Source organism: Triticum dicoccoides, chromosome 2B (assembly GCF_002162155.2).
Source record: "Triticum dicoccoides isolate Atlit2015 ecotype Zavitan chromosome 2B, WEW_v2.0, whole genome shotgun sequence".
NCBI classification, from domain to species: domain Eukaryota; kingdom Viridiplantae; phylum Streptophyta; class Magnoliopsida; order Poales; family Poaceae; genus Triticum; species Triticum dicoccoides.
Genome location: NC_041383.1, coordinates 617,195,534 through 617,209,529, shown reverse-complemented (window position 1 = coordinate 617,209,529; position 13,996 = coordinate 617,195,534).

Here is a 13,996-nt window from a genome sequence, read left to right as displayed (position 1 = left end):
GGGGCGGCGGGGGGCTGCTATTTGGCCGGTGGTGGCTGGCGGCTTAGGGGGGTGGAGGTTGAAGATGAACCGCAGGCCCTTGATGTCATATCCAACGGCTGCAAAATCGACTGACCAGAGATGAAAAAGTCAGTCAACCGACGTGTAGCCTCACCTTGCTAGTGCGTTCAGTTTCGATAGCAAAATTCAGTTTCGGCAGCAAAATTTAGTTTCGACAGTTAAGTTCAGAGATGAGCGGCTGATGTATTTTATATCTAGCACTTTGTGGTTATGTATATTACGTCATGTATTGGAGATGATATTAGAGTTCCACTCAGGTTAACGTTGTTCGTTGTCTCTCTTGCCCTGCTTCAGCCTCGGCGTCGTACAACTCACCGGAGCTGCTCCAACAACGAAACCCTCCATCACAGCGGAGCAGTACCTCGGGCTCCATCTCCAGATACCTAAGATCTTCTTCCCCTCCTCCGACAGCCACACTACTAGGAAAAGGGCTATAGATGGAAATGACACTAATGGCGCACCAGACATGTGGTGCACCATTAGTATATACTAATGGCGCACCACCTTCTGATGCGCCATTAGTGTTGAAACTACTAATGGCGCACCCTGCCCACAGTGCGCCATTAGTACCAAATTTTTTTTTGAACTAGTGCGCCTGTCCAAACATACTAATGGCGCACCAGCCAGAAGGTGCGCCACTAATGTTATTTTTTTTATTATTGTTTTTATTCCTTTTTTTGCAAAAGTACTAATGGCGCACCACCAGGGGGTGCGCCATTAGTAACCTGGATTACTAATGGCGCATTTGTTGCTGGTGCGCCATTAGTAAGTGGGCAGCAACAAGATATTTTGGACAGACTCTCCTCCCACACTCACTTTCTCCCCACTTCATTCTCTCCACCGCCTCCTCCTTGCCTCGGGTGCCTCCTCTTTTTCACCTCATTTCCACCATAAATTCATTCAAATTAAGTGGTTAAGTTACCTTGTTTTGCTAGGTAAGTAAGGGGGGAAGCTATATTTATGTTGTTCTCCCTACAACAATGTGCACATGCACTTTTTATGGCCTAGCTAGATCTATGTATGTTCGTGGTGTTGCATATGTTTGTGGTGTTGCATATGTGTTTGTGTTTGGAGGTGTACCGGTATTTGAAATGCGATAGTTGCCAATATTTTGCCGGAATGTTGATTCATTTCCGTTTCGGCGAGAATTTTGGCATTAAGCATTCTTTTTTGTCCTATTTTTAGTGAAAGTCATGCCAAATTTTTTTCTTGGTTCTAAAATATCGTTTTGCTCTACCCCGCAGGCGACCATGGTCCGCACGATGACCGAAGGCATCGTGAATAGGTTTTTGAGGTCCGCGAAGGCCAAGATGCTTCAAAAGAATGAGACGGAAATAAGATGTCCGTGTCGAAGATGCAAGCTGAATAGCCTTATTGCGGACTCGGATTCCGGGCAGGTGCGGGACCACCTGCTCTTGCGTTGTTTCATGGATGGCTATCGGTGGCAAGGTGATGAAGATGACTACGAAGTCGTCCATGGGGGCCGGGAAAGAAATGAGGAAGGGCAGCAAGACAACCAAGTCAGCCGGAGCATCCTCACCGGCCAACCCAATCATGCTGAGATCGACATGGCTTCGCCAAAGAGGTTGTACACTTGTTGCATCTCTTTTTTACTCTACATGTTATATATATTGTCCACTGAGCACTCGTAGTAACGGGAAATACGATTATTTTATCCTACTATATTGACAAGCAGTGAGGTTCCAGGCAACTTAGCTATCCGTGATGGACTCTCTTGAACCCCATCATTATTTATCTCTACGTTTGAGCTATGCATTTGTCGATGGTCCTGGGAGTTGAGCTAGTATGGCAGTGGCCTAGGTCCAAAGTAATAGAAGTAGCACAAAAACATTTTTTAGTGTAGGATTTTCCTTGCTCAATCCTGCCTACTAGAATCGCGAGTGCTTGAAAGGAAAAGTGAATGAAAAACATAGGAATTGGAAAGTTTCCTATGGTACTACTTTTCATGAATTTGGTGCAAAGCAATGGAGCAAAGAAAAAATGTAGGATTTGTTCCTTTAGTGTCTCCTTGAAATAAAAAACCGTAGGAATTCTAATTTCCACTTCTCCTCCTTTTGATATTCCTATTCATCAAGCACAAGACTAAGAGATAGTAGCATAATAGCATTATAACCATACATTTTCTTGTGGTTTGACTTAATCTCACCATGCTTTTTTGCATCCTGTGATCTTCCAATTGTTGTGAATCAAACACCCAGATTGGCAGAAATCATGTGTTTTTAAATTCTCTATTTTGCATGTGCATTCCTATCCTATTCCTGTCTATTTCCTATCCCTGCATTGTTAGAATACTCAAATTTAAACAAGCCCTTACTCAATTACTTCTATTACAGATATGTGTCCAAGAAAACCTTGTGTGGTTTGTCCTGCTCGTACGGCGTTGTGTTCCACCCCAGCTCAGTTGCTCCAATGACCGAAGGGTTCACCATAGCAGGGATCCACTCTCCAGACTGTCTTTCGCCGCCTCAGATCTTCTTCCGCACCGTCGGCAGCCACGACAACTGCATTACCATCATCAACTGAGCAGATGACCTTGAGGACTACACGGGTCCGCAAGAGAGGTCGCACTCTTCCATGTCTTCTTACATTGTGTGTCGCTTAATATGATGACAACCTACATTATCGTCGTGTTCACCTATTAGACTTCGAGTTAGGTCCAAACTAATGCTGAAACTTGAGTTTTTAAATGGTTGTGGGGTACATATTGGGGCAGTAATTAGTACTATCTGTCTACTATCTGGTTAATCTCCGGTGTCTACTATGAGTTTCATGTTGGGTGCAAACAAACATTAAAGGAGCCATTATCTGTATTTTTTAACTAAAGCTATTATCTGCCTGCTACCATTGGTTTTGGCTCTATGCACAGTTTGCTACCGTCACTCTGGATTTGTGCATGCACTCCTTACATAATCTCACTATGTTTTATTCCTATGCATGAAAGTTATTGTACACAATGGAACTGACCATGTAGAGAAAAAGAGACGAGCCTTGCGTGGCAATAAAATTTCATGCAGACGTTGTTCCATGGTGGGAGCAAAGGCAGCCCCCCCCTCCACCCATTTCGAATCGTAATCAAGAGGAAGATAACTGTTCTGAGGGGGATTCAGAAGGAGAAGACCACTCCTATTTACCCCATGAGGTCTTCGCTCTAACTGGGCATGCTGATGTTGGTAATATCATGCATATGGTGCCTTGCATTGCTTACTGTATACATTAAAGATATCATCTGCATAGTTTAGACAGGCTTTGTGTCAATGCCATCTGTTTAGTTTCTTGATCGTATATGTGAATCATGCAATGCCATCTTGTCTAGCCAGGCATCATATATGTGAATTTTGCAATGCCATCCTGGTTAGCCAGTCATCTTATATGTCAATTATATCATGCCATCATTTTTTATTACGTGTTAAATTTGTCAACAAATTTAGTACATTCAATTACTCTTCCTGTGCATCAGCCGTTCAACACGGTCATGGAAAAATCTGGAGTGGAAACAAGGTCTTCAGAGCAGACAATGCTATCTGACGAAGCGCATGTCTTGCTGGTTACCGATAGCTCCTCAGAGGAGGATTCAGAGACAAATGACGAGTCATATCCCCCCCCCCGAGGTGCATGCCCTAACTTGGCAGGGTTATGTGGCTCATATCGTGCGTATGGTATCTTGCATTGCTATGTCATTTGCTTAGTTTAGACATGCTTTGTGTGAATGCCACCTGTTTAGTGTCTGATTACCATATATGTGAATTATCCAATGCCATCTTGTTGCAAGACATTATATATGTGAATTATGCAATGTTATCTTGTTGCAAGGCATTATGTATGTGAATTATGCAATGCCATGTTGTTTAGGCAAGCGTCATATATGAGAATTATATCATGCCATCCTTTTTTTGTATTTCTCATTGCTTTTGTCGAAAATGTTTGTATATTCAACTGCTCTTCCTGTGCATCAGCCATTTGAATTGGTGATGGAGAAATCTGGAGTGAAAACAAGGTCTTCAGAGCAGACAATGCTACCTGCTGAAGCAGATATCTTGCTGGTTACATATAGCTCTTCAGAGGAGGATTCAGAGGCAGATGACCAGTCTTATTATCCTCCTGAGGTGTTTGCTCAAACTTGGCAGGGTTATATTACTCATATAATGCATATGTTGTATTGCAATGCTTAGTTTTTACATCATATACACAATATTGAATGCCATCTCCTTAGTTGACACATCATATATGTGATTGCCCTCTGCTCACTTCCTTAGTATATAAATCATATATTTGAATTATGTCATGCCATGATGTTTACATAGACAGCATGTATCTGAATTATGGCATGCCAACCCATTTTCTAAAGACATAATATAGTTATATAACCTCATCCTGTTTACATAGTCATCATATTTTAAACTATGTCATTCTATCCGTGAATTATATCATGCCATCATGTTTCCATCGACGGCATGTTTGTGATTTATGGCATGCCAACCACTTTAATAGACACATCGTATAGTTATATCATGTCATCCTATTTACATAGTCATCATATTTTGAAGTATGTCATTCTATCCTGTTTAGTTAGCCATCATACATGTGAAATTGTGTCATGCTATCCTGTTTAATTAGCCATCACATATGTGAAATTATGTCCTGCTATTCTATTTGCTTAGACAACATAAATGTGAATTAGTTCATGCCCTGTTTTCTTCCCTACTATCCATTCCACCTGTCTATCTTACAATGTCTGTACATTCAATTAATTTTCTTGTTTATCAGCCATTTCAGTTGGAGGGAGTGATGGCAGTATATGTGGGAGTAAAAACATGGTCTTTAGAAAAGATCGTGCTACCTGTCGATGCAGATAGAACCACGGTTGTACTTGCCCAAGAACCAGCCCCACCACACATAACCCATACTCATGCAGATTGTACCCCTATCCAGTTGGACAGAGAACCAGCTACACCTCTTCTAACCCCAACCCCAGCAGATAGACACCCAGTTCCCATTGACACAACACCGTCTCCACCACAGAGCACCCAAACACGAGCAGTTAGTAAGGCAACTGTAGTGCCCAAATCACGAGGACCACCACTCCGAACCCGAAGTCAACGCTTAAAGCAGAAGAAGAATTCTTCTCGGGTCAGGTTCCGTAGCTATGGTTCATACTACTTTGCTCTTGCATCATTGTATTTACTGATACCAACTAATTTCAAATTTGAAGGATGCAATTGAAACTCCAATGGCGCAACAGGTATGTTTTAAACTTGTTTCTTCAACGTGTTTGGCTGTTGCTGTTGTAACTTGCTCTATGTTGATTTCAGTTTCAATTGAATAAACAGTTATGTTCTCATGCCATGCACATTACAAGTGTTGTTATTGCTGTGTAGTTTCCCACACTTATATTCTGTCTATGCTGCTTTGTCCTAAATAGATATGATTCGAACTGTATCTATCTTGATTTGGCAACATAAACTAGAATGATATAGACCATACAGTGACCATACTACGTAGATATATGTTTGTTTCATGTTGTTATTCTGTCCACCTTACTACTGAACTGGTTTACCAAAATGAGTTTCATATACTACATTGTAAACCTGAGATGTGTTTGTTTGTTTCTCTTTTAGAACGCGGATAAAATATTGGAGAAGAGTACCCTGTTATGCAATGGTAAAGGAAGTAATGCAGATAAGGTTCAAAATAGTGAGACATCCCTGTTGGTCTCCAAGAAAGCTGATAAAAACTATATTGAAGACACTGAGACAACCCCAAAGTCCTGGCTTGATGTAGTGTTCGAGTTACTGGCTACCACTGCTGGCACCAGCTCTTCGAACTCGTTGCCTGAATCAGTTCGGCTTCTTGAGTCTCAACTTCAAGTTGAAAGACATCAATCAGATGTTATGTGACAGGAAGCCGGATGACTGAGGAAGTCCCTGCAGAATTCAGATCCATACTTTTTGGTGCAACAACAAGCGCTGGAGGACTTAAGCGCCAAACAAGAGAAAGTTAATAAGCTTGCTAAGCATCTTGTCAGCATTATGGGTACCCAGGATATTGTTTCTTGAGCTCTTCTGAAGTGGTTTCAGTTCTGGACTTGTTTTGCTGTGGCGTTTATATGCTGTTGTCTTCCCTATATTTGCACTGGTGGCGAACTTTGATGCCCAATGGATGTAATATGTGTAATAGCCGTGATAGCCTAGTGTAAGTTGCTTGCTTATTTATTTCCTTGTTGTCTTGTTTATTTGTTTGCTTGTAGTTAGTGCAGTTCTTTTTCTGCGGTTTGCTAGTGGCTACAATAACCTATTTTTTAAAACTAGGCCACAATAACCATGGGCTAATATTTACTGTAGTGACACTGGGCCTCCTACGGGCCGTAGAAACAGTGGGCCTTTTACGAGCCGTATAAGCAGTGGGCCTTCTACGGGCCGTAGAAACAGTGGGCCTTCTACGGGTCGTAGAAACAATGGGCCTTCTACGGGCCGTAGAAACAATGGGCCTTCTATGGGTCGTATCATCAATGGGCCTTATACGGGCCGTATGATCGATTGGATAAACATGGGCCAAACAGACCGCATTCTGGCCGTAAACGGGCTAGAGTTGGAATTGTCCGTTCATGGGCCGACCATAATGGGCCATCATTAATAGGCCGTATTTGATGACGCTATGAAAACGGCCCAACGTATTAACGGACCACAAACGGGCCGACTGTAACCACTAGCTGAATTTGGCCCACAAGCAGAAAATGACAGTAACGGGCCGCAAGTAAATGAATGCTGGAAATGAGCCGAAGAATAAATGGGCGCTGGGAAGGCCGAAAGATAACATGGGCTGGAAACGGCCCAACGGAATAACGGGCCGTTAATGGGTATAAAGTGATACACTGTTCTTTACGGGCCAGTTTCACCATGGGCCGTTAATGGGTGTAAAGTGATAGACTGTTCATTACGGGCCAGTTTCACCACGGGCCGTTAATAGGCCAAGAGTTACATAGGGCCTCATATGGGCTGAAAGACGTCATGGGCCATACATGTGCCAGAAGTGAAAACGGGCTGGAATCATATTAGATGGCCCAGATGACGCTACTGGGCCTAATTCGAATAGGGCATAACGGGCCTTGGGTTAGCGGGTTGTAACTGGGCTATATGCGAATAGGCCGTTAACAGGCTTTCCATGGGCCGGCCCGCCACCTTTTAACCAAGTCAAACGGGCCGACCTTTTCACAGGAATGGGCCTTTGTTGAGCCATGCCACATGTCGACGTATCATAGGCGCCTTCTGTCCAATGAGTGGATGGCATCTGTCCCAGCAATGAGCCGACACGTGTTTCTTCCAGCCAATGATGATTTTACACGTGGAAATCCCCATTGATCGGGGCTGTTAACGGGTTATTGGATCCAAAACCCGAACCGATAGCTTAACGGTGTTCCGTTACGGTGGATGCCACGTGTCGGTCACCCTTGACGAAAGCACTTCTGTGACGTGCGATTTATCGTCATGGAAGTGGACACTTCCGTGATGATAATTTTGGTAATGTCATGGAATACTTCTACGACAGCACATGTATGACTATCTTGATTCTGTCATAAAATCGTCATGGATGTACATGCATGACAGAAAACGTGGCCTACTATGACAAACACGTATCATCACAGAAGTGTATTTTTTTGTAGTGAGAGGCTCAGCATGAAAAAAGCAAAGAGAGAAATGAAGAAGAATGAATTGTATGAAAGGTTGAGGAAGGAAATGTATCTGGTGGTTCGAAAGGATCTTGAGAAGTCAATGATGATTGGGAAGACTGTAACCCGACAGATAGCCAACAGATGGGAGGGGAGGCGGGCAAGGATGATGCTGCTTATTGTGCGACAACACAACACAAGAGTAGTTGTGCATCAGCTGACCCCAACGACACTGAGACTGCAGCTGCTCGTGATGATGCTATATCTGATCTATCTGGAATGAAAGACAGATTGAAGGGCGTGCTTACACATTTTGAAGGTACAATAAAATGTGCAATAGCCTGGGTTTGCCCACCCTTCTTGGAAGAGGGCCTCTTGTTGGACAATGTGCCATTGAAGTCGGGTTGTGTGAAGTGCTATGTGACTGAAGTAAAGCCTGGATTCAATGAATGTGCCCTCAATAATGTCCTAGGAGACCTTCATGAGCAAAGGACCTTGGTAGAAACAGTGTTAGATCACATCCAGTGGCCACGAAAGGAAATAGAGTTAATTGATGAGATCCTGAAGCCCCGCCAAGAGCAATCAATGTCGCCCCTCAACCGGTGACGCTCTCCTTGCCACGGCAGCTCTCGCGTGCTTCCCCCAAAGAACCTAATACTCGTAATCCAATGGTTGATGCATCAACCTGTGATCAGTCGGCCCGACTTTGTGGCGTACAGTCCATGTCATCCTCCGCCCCAAACACTACAAAAAAGACACATCTGTGACATTTTGGGCCGAACGAAATCTTATTCTGTCATACTTATGACACTTCTATGATGATAATTGTGAAAAAACCCAATATCGTCATAAATGTGGTGGGCTCCTACTTCTGTGACAAAAAATAATGACAGAAAATGGGCTTTTCATCCTAGGCGGGCCGAAGACGCAGCTGCATGACATTCTTTAGGCCGTCTATGACAGAAAAAACTATGGTAGAAGCGAGGGCGAGGAAAATATCGGGGATTTCCCGGTTACAGTGGGTGGTCAGGGGCCGAGCGATGCGTGTTTCTCTCGTACACGTACGCGCGTGTGTGTGAGACGTTGGGATCTAACTGAACCCGAGTGAGGCATTGGGCTCTAACTGAACCCGAGCGATTGCACTAGATACGTTACTGGACCCGCGTGATTCCTTAGCTACTGCTACTAACTGAAGCTGATCAAACCCTGCTACCTCCTTCCCTTGATGAATAGTGAGCATTGTTGGGGGGGGGGTTGAATGAACAGTTCCCGGTGGGGGTGGATGAACAGGACCCTATGGTGTTGCCTCTGGATGAACAGGACCCCGATCAAGCCGGTTGGGGCTGGATGAACAGGACCCCGTGGAGGGTTGGATGGACAGGATGACCCCGTGGAGGGCTGGATGAACATTAGCCTCTGGAGGGCTGGATGAACAGTAGCCCGTGGAGGAGTGGTTGAACAGGAACCCATGGAGAGGGCTGGTTGAATAGTAGCCGGTGGAGGAACACGCGGTGGAGGTTGGATGAACAGGAGGCCGTGGATGAACAGTCGCAGGTGGAGCCAAGAGGAGGTCGACGGTGGATGAATAGTAGCCCATGGAGGCTGTAGGAGGTCGATGGTGGAGATGAATAGTATCCACGCCACACCCCTCTCGATGAACGGGACCCCTGTTTCGACCGTAGCGCTCCAACACAAGTCCGTTTCCTCCGTTTTGCGGTACGCCACACCCCTCCTGATCAACAGGACCCCGTTTCGACCGTAGGAGGTCCAACAGAAGTCTGTTTCCTCCAACTTGTGGTACGCCAGACCCCTCCTGATGAACAGGATCCCGTTTCGACCATGGCCGCACAAGGCCGTTTCCTCTGTTATGCGGTATGCCAGGCCTCGTCTCCATCGGCTGTTCCGTCCAAGCCCTCCCGATGAACATGATGACGCATTCCATTCCGACCCAGCCGGTTGGCTCCCCATGAACACGACGACGGTGCAGTTTCTCTGTTCCAACCCAGCCATGTACACGAGCCCTGGCCGTATGTATGCGCGAGTAGGCATTCGAGACCCCGCCCATATGTACGTACGTGGTCGTATTTACTTTCTTGCACCTTGGCCGTTGTACGTACGTGTATATGCTACGTTCGCTCCTCTACTACGACACGTGCGTGCCTCTACTAAAACACGTGCCCTCCTCTACATCGACCAGTATGTACATACACTGTCACATCCTAGTTAGCCATGCATTAGAGTGTTGCATCATGTTTACTCTTTCATCAGAAACCTGAAATGGGGATGACAGAACCCCCAGTCCCCTCTGAAACCAGCTAGGGTTTACTAAAAACTTTTTCAATGAACCTGAAATACCCTTCTAAAATGCCCATCATTTTTGTCTTGGTTCAGAACCTCTGCCAAAAGTGGTGCACATTTTCCTAGGCCATCCTAGGGTTTTTGAATTAAATCATAAGTATTTGAATTTGGGCATTTAAAATTATATAAAATAATTAAATGCTCAAATAACTCCAAACCAAAATGTTTCATGTTGGAAATAATCCAACTTTGGACCAGGAGTAGTTTGGTGATTTTTGGAGTTGCCCAAGTATTTTATTTAATTCAACAAAGTGGCAGAAGTATTAATAAAAACAGAAAACAGAAAGAAATGGGAAAAGGCTTACCTGTCGCCCAGCACCGGCCCACCTGCCGGCCCAGCCAAGCACCGCGCCAGCGAGCTGCTTGCCGGCCAGGCAGGCAGGCAGGTGGTCGACGGCGAGCACCGCATGGGTGCCACGCACCTGCTCGCCGCCTCGCCGCCTCCCTCGCCCGGCTAACGCCGTGAATCGGCCTCCCTCTCTCCCCCGAACCTCCCAGACACCCCCTCTCCCCTCCAGCTCCTCCCCTTCGCTCTCCCACGCCATGGCCGACGCCATCGCAGCCACCCCCTCGCCGTAGCCACGCCCTCCGTCAACCCCACGCCGTGCCACCGTGTCCAGGAGCTCCGCTGGCGTCCACTTCATCGAGCTAGCCGAGCACCGTGTGCTCGTGCGGCCCGAGACCACCGCACCGACCTCGCCCGAGCTTGCCGTCGCCGGAGATCCCCTTCAACGCCGTCGCCGCCTCAGCTCGTCCCCGACCCCGCCGGTGGCCTCTACGGGAGCGCTGTGAGCCTAGCTACCTCTCCGACCCTCCCTCTCTTATTCCCGAGCCGTGTAGCCACCGCACGAGGATCACACGCACGCACCGCCGCGGATCTCGTCGCCGACGTGCTTCCGGCCACCCTCCGGCCACAAGCTGGTGTCCATCTTACTCACCGAGTTCCGCAGCACCAAGCCAGCCACTTCCCGAGCCTCACCGACCCCTCTAGCGCCAAGTTCGTCTTCGGCCGAACCTCGGTGGCCGCCAAAGTCGTCGCCGGCGCCAACTCCGGCCACCCCGACCCCAACGGACTCCACCAAGAGCTGCGGCTCGACCTCAGCTCCTCTCCGGTGCCCTCCGCGGCTCGTTTGGTGGCCGAAACGGCCAAAACCACTCCCGCCGCCGCGTCGGGCTCGCCGGCGGCTAAACGCCGGCACCGCTGGCATTGACTTTGACCATGGGTGGGCCCTGGTTGACTCCCCTGAGTCAATGACAGGTAGGGCCCAGCCCTGTTAATTAAACAGGTTTAGTTTTAATTAAACTTTAATTAATTTAATCACCCTGACATGCGGGACCCACTGTCAGGTTTGACCCGGACGTGTCCCGTTGACCTGCTGACGTCACACTGACGTCAGGCTGACGCAATAATTGATTTTCTGGAATTATTCTAATATAGGAAATTCCAGAATATAATTTAGACTTCAAAAATTCATAACTTTTATTCTGTAACTCCAAATCAGACAATTTATATATGAAAAATGATCCGAAAAATCCAATCTATCCATCTGTACTATTTTCATGCATGACTAAACAAGTTAACTTGATGTTTAATGCAGAACAAGGAAAAACACTTTAAAGGGCCATGTTTGAGTTTGAAATTTGAATCTTTGATTCAAATTGGTTCAAACCCTTCTGGTTTTAGTTGCATTAGCCCAACACACTCATATTGCCATGTTTCATGCATGCATCATATTGTTGCACATTGTTTGGTGATGGTTGTGTATCGGTGTCCCTTGCGACAGGTTCTGCCTCCGAGGAGTATCGTGATTACCCTAACGAAGAACCGTATCAGTGCATCGAACCATCAGGCAAGGAACCAACCATTTGATCATATCGATACAATCCCATGTTCTCGCTCCTGCTCTCTTTTACTGCATTAAGACAACGCGTTTCAAACTGCTGTGTGCTACGGTAGTTGAACCCACTTCCTCTGCATGACCTGTCATTGCCACAGTAACTAGATGAAACCCACTAGCATGTGTAGGAGTTGATTGAGCCAGATGTATGTGTTGTTCCTACCTTGCTATGCCTGCTATGCCTAGAGTCGTGTCAGGTCTGGTTCATCTGGGTGATGGGCTAGAGTGAAATGATTATGTCGGTAATAAGAGTGGTGTGGTGAACACGATTTGGTAAAGGTATCGATGAGAGGCCATGTAGGAGTACATGGTGGGTTGTTTCATTGAAGCCGACCTTAAGCACTGAGATCTGTATGTGTGATTTAAGAATCAGCTACTACCATGCATTGGGCCCGAAACCAATGGACCCTCTCGGCTTCTTATTCACCCTAGTTCTCCGTCCAGGAGTTGCAAGTAGTTTCTGGTGTTTGTAGCCTACTGGAGGCCGTGGACAGCGCTGACCGTAGGGGTGGGCTGTGATGTGGTAGGTACGTGGCCGGGTGTACCGAATACCCGTTAGGTATCTCGGGAACCCTGTTCACATCGTTCGGGGCCGTATGGGAAACCTCGGCCGGACTCCCTGCGGATGGAACCTGGATAGGCGATAAACCTGGACTGGAGGCTTAGGTGATTAGGTAGGTCGTGGCCGACACCCACGTTGGGCTTCCGCTTGAAGGTTGCCGAGTACATGTCGTGTAAACGACGGTAAGTGGTGAGAGCGTGTATGAAGAAGTACACCCCTACAGGGTTAACATGATCTATTCGAATAGCCGCGTCCGCGGTAAAGGACTACTTGGTTGCCTATACAGTTCATAGACAAGTAAATGGAAACTACTAAAAGCCTCAAGATAAGTGTGAGTGCCGAGGATGGCTCTTCCGTAGGAAGACGGAGGTGGATCCTCGGTAGTGTATTGAAGTGGTGATTAGTGGACTCGTGTGCGCAAAACCATTTCAATTTGGAGTCTCGTAGGTTAGCCTAGCCAAGAGTCAAAGCTGGCTTGCTGCAATAACTCCACCAACCCTTCTTGATAATATGCATGTATATAGGATCTGATGTAAGTCTTGCTGAGTACCTTTGTACTCATGTTGCTATAATTTACATTTTTTACAGAATACGCTGCAACCCCTTCTGATGGGTTCTACGTAGACGTTGACATCAATGAGTAGGCTAAGGCCCAGGCGGTGATCCTGAGCTTGTGAAGGACCTCGTAGTGTAGCTAGGCTTTCCAAGCCTCTTTTATTTTACTAGTTGTCTGTACTCAGACAAGTTACTTCCGCTGCTGGTTTGTATGACTGTATGACTTGAATGTTGGGTCGTGTGACCCGTACCTTTGTGTATGGTATGTATGGCTCTCTGAGCCTTAAATAAAGTACTTGTGTCATAGAGTCATGTTGTGATGCTTCGTTGTATTTGCACATATCGAGCATATTGTGTGTATGATTGAAATGCTTGGTATGTGTGGGATCTGACCATCTAGTTGTTTATCTTTAGTAGCCTCTCTTATCGGGAAATGTCTCCTAGTGTTACCGCTGAGCCATGGTAGCTTGCTACTGCTCGGAACACTTAGGCTGGCCGGCATGTGTCCTTCTTCGTTCCTGTGTCTGTCCCTTCGGGGAAATGTCACGCATTGAGTACCGGAGTCCTGTTAGCCCGCTACAGCCCGGTTTACCGGAGTCCTGCTAGCCCAGTGCTACAGCCCGGACCCACTTGCTGATGACCGACACGTTCGTTGCTGGATCATGGATGCCTGTCCCTGTAAGTCTATGCCACTTTGGGTTTACGACTAGTCATGTCAGCCCGGGCTCTTTATCATATGGATGCTAGCGACACTATCATATACGTGAGCCAAAAGGCGCAAACGGTCCCGGGCAAAGGTAAGGCGACACCCGTGGGGTTACCGTGCGTGAGGCCGCAAAGTGATATGAGGTGTTACAAGCTAGATCGATGTGACATCGA